The 16,291-nt window shown below is 42.4% G+C and overlaps 1 pseudogene; it reads right to left on the reverse strand.

Moving 5' to 3' along the window:
* Positions 1-833, reverse strand: part of LOC129830427 (transmembrane and coiled-coil domains protein 1-like) — a 78,979-nt pseudogene extending 78,146 nt beyond the window's left edge.
* Between the last annotated feature and the right edge of the window lie 15,458 nt (positions 834-16,291).

Consider the following 16,291-nt stretch of genomic DNA (forward strand, 5'->3'; position numbering starts at 1 on the left):
GAGTTCATTCCTAACGTTAAGAATGTGGAATTAATGCCTGAATTTAACCTTAAACACTTTGAAGTTTGGAACAACTTCGAAATGTGATGCTTGGGAAACATGGATGAACAGTCTCTTACGTCTGCTACTCAATGGGGAGAGTTTGCGCTGCAAGCAGGCAACACTACATGGGACTCAGTGTCCAAGGCTCCCGGTTGCCGCAGTCTGAGCCCTTGGCTCCCGGTTGCCGCAGTCAGGAGAGGGGAGTAGCTAGAATAGTGTATCCAATATCAGGCCAGGGTGACATCTAAATAGCATTTATTGCAGATTTAAACTGAATGATTCTACACTCTCTCAAGACCCAACTTCGGCAGACAAGTTTCAAATTCTGGATGAAGTTTCTAGCCACAAACACAAACTAGCTAGCTGGGAAGGGCTCACTAGGACGACTGACTAAACCGAATCCGTTCGTCTCCACTCGACTCTCGCTGCGCGACATAGGTCATCAATTTGGGCACCTGGCGCGTCTGTATAGCGGATCCTCTCTCAATATGAGGGACAATCTGTATCACTGAAACAGACGCATATTGACAGCGTTTGAAGTCATGTTAGATTGTGTCATTGTAAACCCAGATTTATGAAAATTGTTTTGCGAAAGAAACAACAGTTCTGTCTAAATTCGCACTACAACAGAGTCAATACCTGTCACACTATACACATTAACATTATATTTAGAGATGATAACTTTAGCGGTATATTGGCAATTACCTGGGCGATGAGAAAACTGTTACAGCCGACACACGTCCACCCCTCCTCTGACAGTGGCAATAGGCTGCCCTTGGACAGCGCATTTCACTCACGACGTACGCTACTGCAGCGGAGGGCACGGGTATGGCCGGACCAAACCATTTGTTTCAATTAGGGGAGTTGGCTGCAAAATATGCTCAATTCACATAGGTTACTCAAGCTATATTGGTCATTGAAACAAATACAATGTTCAGAATTTTGTGCAGGTTTTGAAATAATTTTATTCATCATCTATTATAAAACGTTTTATTCAACTTGATTATTACAGAGTACATGTATTTAATTGATCTACAGCTTGTTGTTGTTTAGTGGTCATTGTCACCTCGTGGCAGTAGCCATACTGTGACCCCAATGACGGTGACAGTATGACAGAATTACAATGTGCGCATTCGTCATATAAGCAAAAAACACGGATGAAAAAATTGTTTATGGAAACGTTGATCTTTACATTTTATCGATACAGCCCAGCTCCGTGACACTCTCTGTATCTCAATTTACCATCAAACCTGAAAGGGACAGAGAGTTGAAAGGCCCTTGGCAAACCTTAGAGAAACCACACATAAGCAGTGGCCCAAAAAGGCAACCAGAAAATGTATCCTTAATATAACATGTTATTACAGAAATTGTGGAGAGACATTACGTAAGACGGAGTTTAACTTTTATCATTTATCTATCCCCTCTCCATTGACATCACACCTATCCAGTCTTCACTATAGAGATCCTATTCAATTATTATTCTAGTGTCTAATTCTATGGTCTTCACATTCTTCACTCACACAGTATGGGACTCTAATGATTACATTCGCTCTCAGATAGAGTGCACGGCTCCTCTATTAATGGGCCCTGCACATCCTATGCAAACAGAGCGGCGGAGTTTCAAAATGTTAGCAGGACAAAAGTACTAGAACTATGTAGAAAACGCTGCTCCGTCGCTGCGTTTGCAAAAAGTGTGTAGCTGCCTTTTAAAGACCATCCATCTTTGTAACTATGGCAACATAAGATCTCTTCTAAATGTGTAACGGCTGTCATCCTCTTCTTCCTCTGAAGAGGTGTAGCAAGGATCGGACCAATACGCAGCGTGGTAGGTGTCCATGTTTTAATATGGAAAACTGAACATGAACACAAAAAAACAATAAACGTGAACAAACCGAAACAGTCCCGTGTGGCACAAACACTGACACAGGAAACAAACACCCACAAACCAACAGTGAAAACAGGCAACCTAAATATGGTTCCCAATCAGAGACAATGCAAAACACCTGCCTCTGATTGAGAACCATATAAGGCCAAATGACAAACCTAAACATAGAAACGCAATGTCACGCCCTGGCCTTAGTATTCTTTGTTTTCTTTATTATTTTAGTTAGGTCAGGGTGTGACATGGGGAAAGTTTGTGTTTTGTTGGTTTTGGGTGATTCTATGGTAAAGGGGTTGTTGGGTGTAGTATATGGGTTTGTGTTGAGTACATGTGTCTAGCGTTGTCTATGTTTGTTTAGTTGTCTAGGAGAGTCTATGGTTACCTGAATGAGTTCCCAATTAGAGACAGCTGATTTCGGTTGTCTCTGATTGGGAGCCTTATTTAGGGTAGCCATAGGCTCTCATTTGTTGTGAGTAGTTGTCTATGTGATACGTTTGTAGCCTGTGTGTGCACATCGTTGTTTAGCTTCACGATCGTTTTCTTGTTTTGTTTAGTTCGTAAGTGTGTTTGTTTCGTTTGCCTTCTTCTTCAATAAAAAGGAGATGGCTTATTTTCCTAAAGCTGCGTTTTGGTCCGTCAATCCTCCACACGATCGTGACACGCAATAACATAGACTGCCCACCCCAACTCACGCCCTGACCATACTAAATAAAGACAAAACAACGGAAAATAAAGGTCAGAACGTGACAAAATGTCTCAGTGTTGAAAGCCTCTTGAGTTCTTCCTCCCTTCATTAGTTTCTGGCTGAAGTTGGTTCTTACACACACTCCCTTGAGCTTTGCAGTATTTGAAGGCTGAAAATCCTTTGTCACACAGAGAGACTTTGCCGCCAAAACTTCAACATCACACAACGGACACTGGGGCAATATATTTCGTCATCCGAATGTTGGGAATGATGAGAGATGGAACATGGAAAATGAATGTATATTTTGTGTCATTATTTTGTGTCATTAAAATGCAAATGTTTGGGTAGCCATTTTATTAGCTGTTCAGGAGTCTTATGGATTGGAGGTGGAAGCTATTTAGGAGACTCTTGGACCTAAATTTGGTATTCCGGTACCGCTTGCCATGCGGCAGCAGAGAGAACAGTCTATGACTAGGGTGGCTGGAGTCTTTGACAATTTTTAAGGCCTTCCTGACACCACCTGTTCCTGGATGGCAGGAAGCTTGGCCCCGGTGACGTACTGGGCCGGACGCACTACACTCTGTAGTGCCTTGCGGTCGGAGGCCGAGCAGTTGCCATACCAGGCAGTGATGCAACCCATGCAACCCGTGCTTCTACACCTGCACACCTGCATTGCATTGCTTCGAGATATAAGCTGATGTACGAAGGGCTATATAAAATAAACTTGATTGATTGATCAGGATGCTCTCAATGGGCAGCTGTAAAACCTTTTGAGGATCTGAGGACCCACGTCATATCTTTTCAGTCCCCTGAGGGGGAATACGTTTGGTCGTGCCCTCTTCACGGCTGTCTTGGTGTGCTTGGACCATGATTGTTTGTTGGGGATGTGGACACCAAGGAACTTGAAGCTCTCAACCTGCTCCACTACAGCCCCGTCGATGAGAATGGGGGCGTGCTCGGTCCTCCTTTTCCTGTAGTCCACAATCATCTCCTTTGTATTGATCACGTTGAGGGAGAGGTTGTTGTCCTTGCACCACACAGTCAGGTTTCTGACCTCCTCCCTATAGGCTCTCTCATCGTTGTCAGTGATCAGGCCTGCCACTGTTGTGTCATCAGCAAACTTAATGATGGTGGTGGTGTTGTGCCTGGCCGTGCAGTCATAAGTGAACAGGGAGTACAAGATGGGACTGAGCACGCACCCCCGAGGGGCCCCCGTGTTGAGAATCAGAGTGGTGGATGTGTTGCTACCTACCCTTACCACCTGTGCACGGCCTGCCAGGAAGTCCAGGATCCAGTTGCAGACGGAGCTGTTTTAATCCCAGGGTCCTTAGCCTGTTGAGCCTATGGGGGCGCCATTTCGACTTTGTAAAAATGAGTTCCCAAATTAAACTGCCTCTTACTCAATTCTTGCTCGTACAGTATGCATATTATTATTACTATTGGATAGAAAACACTCTCTAGTTTCTAAAACCGTTTGAATTATTTCTCTGAGTGAAACAGAACTCATTCTGCAGCACATTTCCTATCAGGGAGTGAGATTTCAGAAATCGAGGTCCCTGTTCTAAGGTCAGTTTATAAGTCCCCATGTAAGCTATGGGGCTACATGCCCTGCATACGCCTTCCTCTAGATGTCAGTAAGCGGTGAGAATTTGAATGGAGTCGATTGCGCAATCTGGGGCCTTATATAAGACCGTGGAACGGAAGTACCGTCCTTTTCAACGGTGCGCCTGGCGCAAGAAGACATCACAATGGCGTCCTGCAAACGCTTTCGTTTTAGTAGTTCTATATCTCCGGTCATGTTTTTATTCGTTATAGGTGTTAAAGACATCATAAGGTAGTTAATTTAAACCGACTTATAGCAGTTTATAGCAGTTTATTGCGATTTTCCTGGATTTCTTTGTGACGCGCTTTCACTAGTTGGGCACCTCTCCAGTGGGTGGCTAACGTTAGCGGCTAATTCGACAGGACATGAGGACATCTTTCAGCCAAAAGACGATTGTTCTGAAGAAAGGACACCTTGCCCAAGAGTCTGATGGAAGCTCAGCTAATAGTAAGCAGTCTTTATGCTAATAATTCATTGTTCTGTTGAAAAAAGTCAAATGCATAAGACGCCATTACTTGCAGTGTAGCCTTGCTTTATCGCACGCTGTATTGCGCTATAACGTTAATTTAAAAAATTTAACCCAGCGATTGCATTAAGAACTAATTTGTCTTTCAATTGCTGTCCAACCTGTATTTTTTTAGTCAAGTTTATGAATAGTTTTCGATAAGAATAGGTGCCTTTCCAAGATGGCGCCGGACAGATTGCTTGACGTTATGGACACTATTCTCATTGTATAAGCACGATTTGTGCCGCTAAATATGCACATTTTAGTACAAACTCTATATGCATTGTGTAATATGATGTTATAGGACTGTCATCTGAAGAATTCTGAGAAGGTTAGTGAATTTTTTTTATATATTTTGGTGGCTTATACGTTATTGCTATGTTTGGCTTGAATCAATGCTGTTGTGATGTTTGCTATTGTGCTAAGCTAATATCACGCTATATTGTGTTTTCGCTGTAAAACACTTAGAAAATCTGAAATATTGTCTGGATTCACAAGATCTGTGTCTTTCATTTGCTATACGCTGTGTATTTTTCAGAAATGTTTTATGATGAGTATTTAGTTATTCCACATTGGTCTCTATAATTGCTCTGGCTGCTTCGGTGCTATTTTTGACGGTAGCTGTGATGGTAGCTGCAATGTAAAACTGATTTATACCTCAAAAATGCAAATTTTTCTAACAAAACATAGATTTATTGTGTAACATGTTATAAGACTGTCATCTGATGAAGTTGTTCGTTTAGTTTGGTTGGTTCTTGGTTAGTTAATTTGGCTTTGTGCATGCTACCTGTGCTGTGAAAAATGTCTGCCCTTCTTTGTATTTGGTGGTGAGCTAACATAAATAAACGTGCTGTTTTCGCTGTAAAACATTTTAAAAATCGGACATGTTGACTGGATTCACAAGATGTGTATCTTTCATTTGCTGTATTGGACTTGTTAATGTGTGAAAGTTAAATATTTCTAAAAAATATTTTTTTGAATTTTGCGCTCTGCCTTTTCAGTGGAATGTGGGAGGAGTTCCGCTAGCGGAACGCTGGGGCTAGACAGGCTTAGCTCAGTGATGAGCTTTGACTGCATTGTGGTGTTGAACTCTGAGTTGCAATCAATAAATAACATTCTCGCATAGGTGTTCCTTTTGTCCATGTGTGAAAGGGCAATGTGGAGTGCAATAGAGATTGCATCATCTGTGGATCTGTTGATGCGGTATGCAAATTGGAGTGGGTCTAGTGTTTCTGGGATAATGGTGTTGATGTGAGCCATGACCAGCCTTTCAAAGCATTTCATGGCTACAGATGTGAGTGCTACGGGTCGGTAATCATTTCGGCAGGTTACCTTAGTGTTCTTGGGCACAGGGACTATGGTGATCTGCTTGAAACATGTTGGTATTACAGACTCAGACAGGGAGAGGATGAAAATGTCAGTGAAGACACTTGCCAGTTGGTCAGCACATGCTCAGGGTACACGTCTTGGTAATCCGTCTGGACCTTTGGCCTTGTGAATGTTGACCTGTTTAAAGGTCTTACTCAAATAGGCTGCGGAGAGCGTGATCACACAGTCGTCCAGAACAGCTGATGGTCTCATGCATGTTTCAGTGTTATTTGCCTTGAAGTGAGCTTATTTAGCTCGTCTTTTAGGCTATTGTCACTGGGCAGCTCTCGGCTTTGCTTCCCTTTGTAGTCTGTAATAGTTTGCAGGCCCTGCCACTTCCAACGAACGTCAGAGCTGGTGTAGTATGATTCGATCTTAGTCCTGTATTGATGCATTGCCTGTTTGATGGTTCGTCACAGGGCATTGAGGGATTTCTTATAAGCTTCCAGGTTAGAGTCCCGCTCCTTGAAAGCGGCAGCTTTACTCTTTAGCTCAATGCAAATGTTGCCTGTAATCTTTGGCTTCTGGTTGGGGTATGAACGTCCTGTGGGGATGAAGTCATCGGTGCACTTATTGAGAAAGCCAGTGACTGATGTGGTGCACTACTCAATGCCATCGGAAGAATCCCGGAACATATTCCAGTCTGTACTAGCAAAACAGTCCTGTAGTTTAGCATCTGCTTCATCTGACCAGGCAATCTTCTGCAGATATGTCCAGGCATCCAGCATTCATTGCGTCCAGGAGGGACATTTGATCATGTGGATGGTGGTCATAAACCTTCCACCTCCATGAGGAAAATAATTCCTCTATGGGGTTGAGGAATAGAGAGTAAGGAAGGAGGAAAAGTGACATCATCCTGGGATGGGCTGCAAACCACTGTGACTGCACGGGAGTGGTGAAATGCCACATTGTCCCATACAATTACAAACGTTGGCCGATTTCGTCTCACTGCAACCCTTTCCTCACCTGGCACAACCCTTCCATAGAGGTCATCCAGGAATGAAATGAGGCCCAATTATCGGTCTGTGTAACAGCAATCCATCAGAGGATATTTCTGCACACATTGTGATGTTGGCACCCCTCTGGCCCGGGACATCCACTGTGGCTCTTTTCCCAATCACATTTATTCCTCGCCACAAAGATGAATATGTGGGGTGTTTGCCTGGCTTCAAACTCCATGACTCTCTAAAATAAATCCACAAGGCAACATAAGGCTATTACAGTAGTTTTCATTATACCTAAAAACATGCCATTGTGTGCCTCTGCCCTGTTTGGTTTTGTTCAAAACTGCTTCTGTATTTTATAGTCATCTTACCTGGACATATTGGTTCCTGAGTTGCTTGACTCGTTCAGAGTTCCTCTCAAAGGGGACAGTGTACAACTGCTTCATCCTGAATTGATGTTGTTTTAGGACTCTAGAAATAGTTGTCATGCTTACATTGTGAATATTTCCAAATGTAATGTTGTCTGCCAACACTGTCCCGAATAGATGAGAGTGTTATGCCATTGTTTCTGATTACCATATCAAAGTTGCAGTTTCCTGCACAGCAGTGAAAATCCTACCTCTCCGGCCTGTGGGAGGCAACTGTTTGGTCCTATGCAAAAATACAAAAACAATTACACACAAATGGGGTTGGAGGCTTTGCTCAATTTACTTCTGTAATGTGCAGTTCAGTCAGATGCCCTTGCAGAATGCACATCTTACTGTTGTTTTTCCGGAAATATCTCAGAATAGAAGCCACTGTTGAGCATTGCAGATTTGGCTGCACTCTCAGACCAGCCTCTCTCATTGATAGACCATGATTTATTACATGATTATTTATAGTTATAGTAGCCCTAATCTCATCTGAGACTACAGCTCTTGATCTTCCTCTCAGTCTTCTTCCACCACGCATACGTACTCCTCTCCCTCTCCCAGTCACTCTTCTTCCTCTGTCAGCCACTTCTCTATCTCTGGCTGTGTCCATGTTTACATTACAGTACAGCATTATTCTTAAGATGTTCCCTTTTGTATAGATGGTAATGAAATTGCAAGACTAACAGCTACAATAGGAATCAGCTGTGGTTGGTCTAATTGTTTTGATAGTATTTCATCTTTTAGATTTGGAATATATTTCAATACGGTATTACTGTCTTATTTAATTTTGTGTTAAGTTAGGTTTTGAACTTTAACAGTTTTGAAAAGAGTATGTTAACATGTGCAAATTGGCCTGTAGGTACATAGAGTTTTGGTGGCGGTTGTGTATGAGTGAGAAAAGAATTAATGAAATTTGAAAGATGTAGTCATTGAATGCATTTTGTGCCAAAGCAATGACAAATGATCCACAGTTTAGCCCACATAAACTGCTGTTGTACTCGCTGTGTGAAGAGTTTTGAAAAAGTGACCTAAGTATTGAGAAATGGGTCCTAGCGATTGTAAAAAACTGTAATGCGTTTGAGACAATCAGTTGTGTTGTGGCAATGTAGGGCTGTATACAGAAGATAGCCCTATTTGGTAAAAGACCAAGTCCATATTATGGCAAGAACAGCTCAAATAAGCAAAGAGAAATGACATTCCATCATTACTTTTGCAGTCGCAAAAACCATCAAGCGCTATGAAACTGGCTCTCATGAGAACCGCCACAGGAAAGGAAGACCCAGAGTTACCTCTGCTGCAGAGGATAAGTTCATTAGAATTAACTGCACCTCAGATTGCAGCCAAAATAAATGCTTCAAGTAACAGACACATCTCAACATCAACTGTTCAGAGGAGACTGCCTGAATCAGGCCTTCATGGTCGAATTTCTGCAAAGAAACCACTACTAAAGGACACCAATAAGAAGAAGAGACTTGCTTTGTCCAAGAAACACGAGCAATGGACATTAGACCGGTGGAAATCTGTCCTTTGGTCTGATGAGTCCAAATTTGAGATCTTTGGTCCAACTTTTGTGTCTTTGTAAGACGCAGAGTAGGTGAATGGATTATCTCTGCATGTGTGGAACCCACCATGAAGCATGGAGGAGGAGGTGTGTTGGAATGGGGGTGCTTTGCTGGTACCACTGTTTGTGATTTATTTAGAATTTAAGGCACACTTAACAGCATGGCTACCACAGCAGCACTCTGCACCGATTTGCCCTTAGTGGGACTATCATTTGTTTTTCAACAGGACAATGACCCAACACACCTCCAGAGTGTTTGGGATGAGTTGGACCGCAGAGTGAAGGAAAAGCAGCCAACAAGTGCTCAGCATATGTGGGAATTCCTTCAAGACTGTTGGAAAAGCATTCCAGGTGAAGCTGGTTGAGAGAATGCCAAGAGTGTGCAAAGCTGTCATCAAGGCAAGGGCGGCTACTCTGAACAATCTCAAATATTAAATATATTTTGATTTGTTTAACGCTTTTTTGGTTACTACATGATTCAATATGTGTTATTTCATAGTTTTGATGGCTTCACAATTATTCTACAATGTATAAAATAGTAAAAATAAAGGCAAACCCTTGAATGAGTAGGTGTGTCCAAACTTTTGAATGGTACTGTTTACATGCACACAACTATATACAGTACCAGTCAAAAGTTTGGACACACCTACTCATTCAAGGGTTTTTCTTTATTTTTACTATTTTATTCAATGTAGAATAATATGGGTTGAATACTTATTCAGGGGTTGGTTGTTTAGCAACAAAACCGACATGTGCACAACTATGGGGCAAAACAGACAGGGTTGGCTTTAGATCGTTGACAAAATGTGAGCTATAATTCATCTCCAATGTTTATTGAAAACAGAAATTCATTTGCACAATGAGCACTTGTTGTCTCTCAAATACATCGTTACAGTTGTTGGTTACAGTAGCTAGCTAGCGAAATGTAGCCATATTAGCATTGACATGAAATCAAGATCAAGATGATTACGATTCCCCACATGGCAGTTTCTTGTCAATCTTGCCATCCAAAATTACAACACACTGACTTCTGCCCCATTAAGCATGCACAAATCACTTTAGTGATGTCGTCAGCTAACCCATCCATTTGTTTTTTCATTCGTTTTTTTACAAATGTAAAAATTGTTCTTCCAATTTGACATTACAGAGTATTTTGTGTAGATCGTTGACAAAAAAAAACATAACAATAAAATCCATTTTAATCCCACTTTCTAACGCGACAAAAACGTGGAAAAAGTCAAAGGGTGTGAATACTATCTGAAGGCACTGTAGCTGTTACCTCAACAGCACAGCAATGGACACAGGGTTTTCTGTCCTTCATGCTTTGTCACATATTACAATGTACAGTATGATACAGAGACAGCATGAGAGAATGCATATGATGGTGGGAATTAGTTTGTATATGACTCAGAGCTCACTTACAGACAAGTACATGTATTCTCAACTATGCCCAACAGAGGGCAACAGTGTCCAATATATATGAACTTGTGTGTTACAGTTTTAGGCCTACCGTTCTAGTAAATAAATATACACAATTCTGATGCTTATGGAAAATGTGTTCAATATCAAAATAATATGTTTACATGTTAGGCTACTGGTCATAAAGAACACTTACATTCGATCATATCAAAGACAGACTGAGCAGCGGCAAAAATACACTATCACTAGCAAACACAGCTGTGTCTTCTAAGGAAGAGTGGGCATTATCCTCATTATCATCTGCCTTGTTTCAGTCTTGTCTCAGGTTAGTAAGTTGGTGGTCTGTTGACATCCCTCTAGTGGTGTGGGGGCTGTGCTTTGGTAAGTGGGTGGGGTTATATCCTGCCTGGTTGGCCCTGTCCAGGGGTATCGCCGGATTGGGCCACAGTGTCCCCTGACGCACCCCTGTCTCAGCCTCCAGTATCTATGCTGCAATAGTCTATGTGCCGGTGGGCTAGGGTCAGTCTGTTATATCTGGTGTAATTCTCCTGTTTTATCTGGTTTCCTGTGTTTATTTAGTATGCTCTCTGTAATTATATCTCTCCCTCTCTCCCCTCCCTAGGAGCCCTAGGATCATTCCTCAGGACTACCTGGCCTGATGACTACTGGCTGTCCCCAGTCCACTTGGTCGGGCTGCTGCTCCAGTTTCAGCTCTTCTGCTTGCGACTATGGAACCCTGACCTGTTCCCTGGACCTGCTACCTTGTTTTTTACTTAATGGCCATGTGCTCTTATAATATCCATCCGGCACAGCCAGAAGAGGACTGGCCACCCCTCAGAGCCTGGTTTCCCTCTAGGGTTCTTCCTATGTTCCTGCTTTTCTAGGGAGTTTTTCCTAGCCACGTGCTTCTACATCTGCATTGTTTGCTGTTTGGGATTTTAGGCTGGCTTTCTATTTAGCACTTTGTGAAATCTGCTGATGTAAAAGGGCTTTATAAATACGTTTGATTGAAATTTGATTTGATCGGGCTGCAGAACAGGAAGTCCAAAATCATGGCAGTTAGTTTCCACTTTGTTTCTCCTTTGCCATTTTGGGCAATTCCATTATAACGGAATTGGGCTTATAATCAGATTTTTCACTTAAAAATGTATGCCAAACAAAAAACATTGATTTCAAAGCACAAGGACTACTTTTAACAATTTACCCTGAACATTTCACACAAACACATTTACTGAAAGAACCGTATGGTAAAATAATTCCTGCAATAAAAAAAATATGTTTTCCAAAAACGCTGTTATGTCTGCAGAAAGAATGGGGTGTCAGCTATGACATGACATATTGAATTTAAGAAAATATTTTTGGGTTATTGAACTACATACAGTCAGTGAAGTGGATTAACACCCGGGGTCCCTGATCTGCACTACATAGAAATGCATAATTATGGATATGAATGTCATTCTCTTCACAGTGATGTATCCTAAATAGCTACACAAAGGTATAAATATGGAATATCCTCCCTTGCATATTTGGGCGTTATCCCACACACTGGCTATTATTTTCATTAGCTCCGCCCCAAACGTGACCAACTTTAGTTGGTCCAGACCGGAACTTATCTGAACCAATCATAGAAGTCTATGTTTCACAAGTTTGGAAATAAAAGTTCAGCACATTAGAGCTCTGTAGAGTACAGCAGAGTACAGTACAGCACAGAACAGTAGAGTTTAGTACAGTAGGGTAGAGTTCCTTACAGTATAGTAGAGTACAGTAGAGAACGGTAGAGTACACTAAAGTATAGCATAGTTCAGTAGAGTGCAGTACAGTAGAGTTCAGTACAGTACAGCACAGTAGAATATACAGTTCAGTTCAGTACAGTACAGTACAGTATAATATAGTGTACTTAACTCTAGTGTGCTCTACTGTGTACTGCACCAAACTTTAATCTATTATACTGCACTGTACTGTACAGTAAAGAACTGTACTGTACTGAACTATACTCTGCTCTTTTTATGTTATTTTATTGTACTCTACTGTGCTCTCCACACTTATGAAACATAGACGTTTATGATTGGTTCAGATTTGGTCCAGCCCGGATTAAATCAATCATGGACATCTATGTTTGGGCCAAATCCTCCTGATCGCACCAAAAACCAAAAATAACGTATTTGGAAGTTGAAATTAAGGCTAGGGCGGACTGACCAAATTTCAACTACTCTTCAACATCCATGGAGGTCCAGTGTCGGTCGTGCTTAGTGGGTAAGGATGCTGGTTACAGTGGAAAGAGAGGGGGCTCATGAGTAGGTGTCAGTAAGAGCCGGGATAGGTGACGTTAACTGAAGAGAGAGAGAGAAGAGAGAGAGGCAGAGAGACAGAGAGGGTTAAAGAGATGGAGGGTTGTCCAGACTGTAGTCACACTTGCTTTGACCGTCAGACAACAGAAAGAAAACTAAAACAGTTATGAGTTGAATGTAACAGTATGCCAGTGGAAGGGAGGACTGTAGCAGGTGACCCAACTGTGGTTTGTGACTGTGGTTTGTGATCATTTCCCATTGTTGCCAATTCATTTGCAGTAATTCTGTTAAACATTTTTGGAAATTCCGCTACCGATTTGGTAACAGAATTTAGAGTTTTAATCATTTAATAATTCATAAACTAAATAAATATCAGTTAAAACACTATAACCAATTAGTACGTCATTATCCTCCCTCCTCACGAGGGAGAGAAATTAGAAAATATCTTAAAGATATGTGGGGGTTTTTGGTAATGGATTTTCAAGGAAGAGGACACTGTTTCTTCAATTTGCACAAGGCAAATAATTAATGCAAAACTAAGTAAAGTGTTGATTTTAGTTGGCAGGGGTTTTTACTTTAACTTGAAGACTTTTTCTGGTCGATGTTTTCTCAGACCCCTTTTCCATCTGTTTGACCAGAAATAAAAGCCATTGATTATTTCTAATATTTAGGATAGAAAATGGTTGAAAAATGTATATATGCCTTAATAAAAAAAAAATAGACTATTAGCTTTCAATTGACACCAGCTTTCACATGCTCCTATGTACCTCCCATGTTGGTGCTTTTACACGGAAATGACCTTGTATGTGCGTGAATGGGCATCACACCTGTTTACACTCTGTTAACGTGTTTAAATGTGAGGGTAGTAGCAAAGCAAAAATAGACCGGTTGTGCTAAATCTATTTCTCATGATGCTGTCAATATAGTGATTGAGTGTGCAAATTGCAATTGCTACCCTCTAAATTACTTAAATTGTGTAATTAAAATGATCAATTAAAACTATTAAGGGGTAGGAAATTGATTTTGATATGAGGAAATACGAATGCCTGGGTCTTTTTGGCAATGGTTGACCCTCCTGGATCCTAAAGTGACTACGTCTTACGTTCTCAGTAGCTCAGGTGGTTAGCGCTTATAGAGCTGCCTAAAAGAACTTGTATCTACAGTAATGTTTATTGGATGCATTTAGTGCATGGTTCCATAACCCTTGACATTGGCCATGCATGTAGCAGACACTCGTTAGGCCCGTAGTTAGTAGATGAAACAACAGCAGTAAAAGGTCTTGATGAGTGCTTCATTCTCCTCCAGTGGTCATGATGTAACAGGAAGTACTTTGTCAAGCTGATGAGTGACAGAAACACTCTACCTGACGAACAGACAAATAACAACATAACACAAAAACAGGCAGGGCTTTCTAGCAAATGCCTCGTCCCGAAAACACCTAGCTGACAAGGATCGAAAGCTTTGACGTCATCCCCACCCCTAACCTCTATGTATATCCTTCATTCTGAGAAACACACACACACACACACACACACACACACACACACACACACACACACACACACACACACACACACACACACACACACACACACACACACACACTCCAGTGGTCTGTTTTTCTTCCTCTCACAACATCAGAGAGAGAGGTGGATAATGGGAAACATTAGTGTGAACGGCTGCTGCCAAGCGACCCTCTCTCCCCGAGCACTCCAGACGTGAATGCCATCTCCCCACGGCTCACGCCAATTACAGGAGCCCCTCCAGCAGGCCTGGCCTAATAAAGAGCCTGGAGCATGGTGGGGGAGGGGTCAGGCAGGGATCGATCCCCCAGCCTCATGAGGGTACAGCTGGAGAGCCCACAGCTGACCCTCTGGGGAAAGTTACACCATTCTTGTCAATGTCCTCACTTCTTGACCTCTCAACTTCATTATTTTCACTTCCTGTCGTGTGTTTGGTGCCATTGCCAACACGAAGTACAGACATGGAGGAGGACGCAAGTGCGAACATGTCTGTCAGACCTGTCCCTCTACAAGTCCAAACATAACAGAGTCCTCTAGCGCCAATATTTGGAAGTAGTCAACCTGGAAAATAGAATTTTTAATTGACTGATATCAAATCAAATCTTATTGGTCACATACACATGGTTAGCAGATGTTAATGCGAGTGTAGCAAAATGCTTGTGCTTCTAGTTCCGACCGTGCAGTAATATCTAACAAGTAATCTAACAATTTGACAACAACTACCTTATACACACACAGGTGTAAAGGAATGAATAAGAATATGTACATATAAATAAATGGATGAGCGATGGCCGAACGGCATAGGCAAGATACAGTAGATGGTATAGAGTACAGTATATACAGTACACATTATATAAAGTGGCAGTGTTTAAAGTGAAAGGTGATACATTTATTACATCCAATTTTGAATTACTAAAATGGCTAGAGATTGAGTCAATATGTTGGCAGCAGCCACTCAATGTTAGTGATGGCTGTCTCACAGTCTGATGGCCTTGAGATAGAAGCTGTTTTTCAGTCTCTCGGTTCTAGCTATTATGCACCTGTACTGACCTTGCCTTCTGGATGATAACGGGGTGAACAGGCAGTGGCTCGGGTGGTTGTTGTCCTTGATGATATTTTTGGCCTTCCTGTGACATCGGGTGGTGTTGGTGTCCTGGAGGGCAGGTGTTTGCCCCCAGTGATGCGTTGTGCATAACTCACTACCCTCTGGAGAGCCTTACGGTTGTGGTCGGAGCAGTTGCCATACCAGGCGGTGATACAGCCCGACAGGATGCTCGTGATTGTGCATCTGTAAAGGTTTGTGTGTCTTTGGTGATAAGCCAAATTTCTTCAGCTTCCTGAGGTTGAAGAGGCGCTGATGCGCCTTCTTCACCACGCTGTCTGTGTGGGTGGACCATTTCAGTTTGTCCGTGATGTGTACGCTGAGGAACTTAAAACTTTCCACCTCCTCTCCTACTGTCCCGTCGATGTGGATAGGGGGGTGCTCCCTTTACTGTTTCATGTCCACGATCATCTCCTGTTTTGTTGACGTTGAGTGTGAAGTTATTTTACTGACACCACACTCCGAGGGCCCTCATCTCCAACCTGTAGGCTGTTTCGTCGTTGTTGGTAATGATGATGATTGAGTTGGAGGCGTCCATGGCCACGCAGTCATGGGTGAATAGGGAGTACAAGAGAGGGCTGAGAACGCACCCTTGTGGGGCCCCAGTGTTGAGGATCAGCGGGGTGCAGATGTTGTTTCCTACCCTCACCACCTGGGGACAGCCCGTACAAAAGGACCCAGTTGCACAGGGTGGGATCGAGACCCAGGCTCTAACCAGAATAGAAAGAGGAGGGGGATGCCCCGGTGCACAACTGAGCAAGAAGACAAGTACATTAGAGTGTCTAGTTTGAGAAACAGACGCCTCACAAGTCCTCAACTGGCAGCTACATTAAATAGTACTCACAAAACACCAGTCTCAACGTCAACAGTGAAGAGGCGACTCCGGGATACTGCTGCGCCCTGCGCTTGAAACCAACTCTCTGTCTCCTATCGTGTTCATTAGAACCAGATCTTCA

The sequence above is a fragment of the Salvelinus fontinalis genome, chromosome 31 (genome assembly GCF_029448725.1).
Source record: "Salvelinus fontinalis isolate EN_2023a chromosome 31, ASM2944872v1, whole genome shotgun sequence".
Classification (NCBI taxonomy): domain Eukaryota; kingdom Metazoa; phylum Chordata; class Actinopteri; order Salmoniformes; family Salmonidae; genus Salvelinus; species Salvelinus fontinalis.